Source organism: Manacus vitellinus, unplaced genomic scaffold (assembly GCF_001715985.3).
Source record: "Manacus vitellinus isolate BGI_N305 unplaced genomic scaffold, ASM171598v3 scaffold_64_pilon, whole genome shotgun sequence".
Taxonomy (NCBI): Eukaryota; Metazoa; Chordata; class Aves; order Passeriformes; family Pipridae; genus Manacus; species Manacus vitellinus.
Window position 1 is genome coordinate 2,030,113 of NW_021940718.1, and position 3,032 is coordinate 2,033,144.

The 3,032-nt window shown below is 42.8% G+C and overlaps 1 non-coding gene across 1 annotated transcript; it reads right to left on the reverse strand.

The window, feature by feature from the left end:
* Positions 1 to 1,296: 1,296 nt before the first annotated feature.
* LOC103766332 lies at positions 1,297 to 3,008 on the reverse strand. Its single transcript, XR_003916240.1, has 2 exons — positions 2,394 to 3,008; positions 1,297 to 1,972 (listed from the first exon to the last, which is right to left on the reverse strand). It is a non-coding gene; the product is annotated as an uncharacterized LOC103766332 (transcript).
* Between the last annotated feature and the right edge of the window lie 24 nt (positions 3,009 to 3,032).

Consider the following 3,032-nt stretch of genomic DNA (forward strand, 5'->3'; position numbering starts at 1 on the left):
CGGCAACCACAGGCGAGCCCCACAGCCCCCGGCCGTGGCCCCAGAGGGACCGAGTAGGGTGCGGAGAGAGGGTCCGGGGAATAAATCCCGGGAATAAATCCCGGGAATAAACCGCCGTTCCTTGGCCGGGACACGCCGCGGAACGTGCGGGCGCGCAGGAGGGTGTCCCTGGGCTGAAGGCGTGAGGGGTGTCCTGCACCCCTGAGCGAGCCACCAGCCCGGCATTTAAACTCCTCAGATGGTCCTAGAGCAGCTCAATGGTCTAAACTCCTCAAATGCTCCAATACCAGCTCAAAATGAACTATCCCTTTATTTTAAACCATCTGCTCAGGAGCTGAATGACAACTTTTATTCTTCTGGGGCCACAGCATGCTCTGGAGCCACAGGGTCTGTCCAGAGTGATAAAATTCTTTGCATTCTTTCACCAGTGGAGCTCCATCATCCTCTGTTCCCTGTGTCCAGAGTGTTGCTTGGAAAACACTGTCAGTTCTGCACAGAAGCACCGTTTTTCCAAGTAAGAATAAACCCCTGCCCAAGCCCAAAGCTCGGTGCTGAGCTCAGGGGCCTCCAGTGGGTCACACACACACAGGGAAAGCCACTTCCACCCTTCCCTTTACACTGCAGGGGATGCTTGGCTTAGTGAAGAATAGGGAGAAAATGTTTTCCAAGAACTAAATAAAGCACTGGATTGTGTTTGGACACTACTGGGTTTTTTTGCTCATTCAAAAGAACCAGAAAAAGGTTAAAATATACAGAAATTACAGACGAGGAACATGTTTAAATTTAGCCAAGGATTGTTAGTATTTCTGGACAGCTCAGACCACACTTGAAGGGTTCTGTCCACACATTTTTCTACTTTCACTACAGCCAGACATCTTCCCTCAAACACTCTTTCCCTGTCATGTTTCATTAATGTGAAAACTTCAGTTAATACAAGAGGGTGACTCCAGTAAAATGCTGCAGGTGCCCAACACTTGCTAACTGACTGCATCCAGATAAAATTCAAAATATTCCCTGAAACCTGAGCCTCAGAATCGTTTAAATGAGGCCTCATTCTCCACAGCAGCTAAAGAAACTGAAGCTGAGGAAGCCCCACTAATAGTTTAGTTTGATTTAAAAGATACTCAGCACTGCTCAGAGGCCAACTTACTATAAATAGAAATAAATATATAAAAATAATAAAAATAAAAATAACACAAGAATCCAGACACTATTACAAGACTAGTTACAATTTCTCAAAACACACCAATACAGAATTGTTTCCTCAGTAAGAGAATGAACACAGCACCAAGTATATATATTTTACTCTTAAATAGAACAGCTTTATTCAACCAAATCCAAGATTATTTCAAAACTATCCCTTAAACTTGGCTTAGAGAATTATTTTTGCCATTCTTCCCCTTCAAAATCCCTTATGTATTGCTTAGAAAACAAAATTATATTATTTTTAAAAGTTTTGGGGTGTTTCTTTTGGAAAAACAGCAGGAAGGTGAGAATCTCTCTTTTTTTTATTTTAATATTCCTTTTCTCCAACAAAACTAATGGAATAGTGAGAGGTTACAAGAACTCTTTGCTCAGCTTTATATAAAACTGAGACCCAAGGAGTGTGACTTGCACATAACCTGGACAGGGGTGACATGAGCTGACACAGCCCAGGATGGGTCTGGTAACGCAGAGGTTTAAGACTGGGAACTGCAGTCACACTCCAGCTCTCCCCTGCACCTCACTCTGAGCTTAGAAAAACAGAAGTCCTCTCTATTTCAGTGAAGTTTGAGATAATTTGACTGTGAATGTTGTGGCTCAAAGCCCCGGCAGTGAGTGACCAGCACACGATGGGCTGGGGGGGACAAGCCACGAGCCCAGGGCTGCAGTTTGAAAGCATTGGAATCTTTTAAGAAAAGTTTGTTCCCAGCCAAAAGTCTCTTCCGAGGTAACAGACGTGTTTGTGTGTGACTTTCAAGATCCAAATAACCTGGGGGATGCAACAGAAAAAAAGTACATAAGAAGTGGGTTACAACAGTGCACAGTCACACCAGTGCAAGGCTGATTCTGTTTGACTAATTGATGGGTTTCCACCCCCCAAAAAATGAAAAATATGCCAAAATTTAGACCCAAATGCTGACCCAAAGGATGTTTTATCTGACAACCCCCAATAAGCAACATAACGTGTGGCTGAATGACTCATATGCTGGCACAGAAGGTTTTGATGCACTGCAGGTGCCCACACAGCAAAAAACCTGAGGCCAACCCATACTTGAAAATTGAAATAAGCCAGTGAAATCAATAAGAATTATGGAAAAATCGAGTGGGGGAGAAAGAGATGTGAAAAGAAATGTACGTGCAAGAAAAATCCCAATATATGACCTCCTATAACCAAATGACACGTTACTTACACAATCATGCAGAACATCATGAAGATATTCCACAAGGCAATGAAGATTCGAAAATACCTGAGACTCAGCAAGAACTCTCTGATATTGTCACCTAGAAATCAAGAGAAGAAACCTTTGATGTGAAAAACACCTGACAATACACTGAAAAGTCACATTTTCAGTGCTGCCTGAAAAGCACAAGCAACTCTGACAAAAAAAAAACCAACAATCAAAAACACACCAAAAAGTTCAGATCACAAAACGCTGAAACTTGAAGGTTTAGGTGAATGATGGATGCTTTGTTCAGTGGCAAAATAACCACTAAATGATAAAAAGGGTTCTCAATAAATGTAAAAAGGGAAGACCAGCCTCGTTGTAGGTCACAGCCTTCCTGTGATTTTTAAAGCAGCAAACAGAGGGAGCAGCACAAGTGTATCTACATGGAAATGGCAACCAGGTGGTGAGCAGAGTGTTACTTCTGTAGTACAGGCACCTACAGTCAAAAATGCTGCAAGAAATGTGCTTTTTATTTGGGTATTTCTTCTCAAATCCCCTGTTTGGGGATCACGGAAGGGGGGGTTGTCACACCTGTATGTAAAACGGCACAGAGGAACATTTTCAGGCTGAAAATCACTAAAATGGTTATTCCAGCCAGAGAGC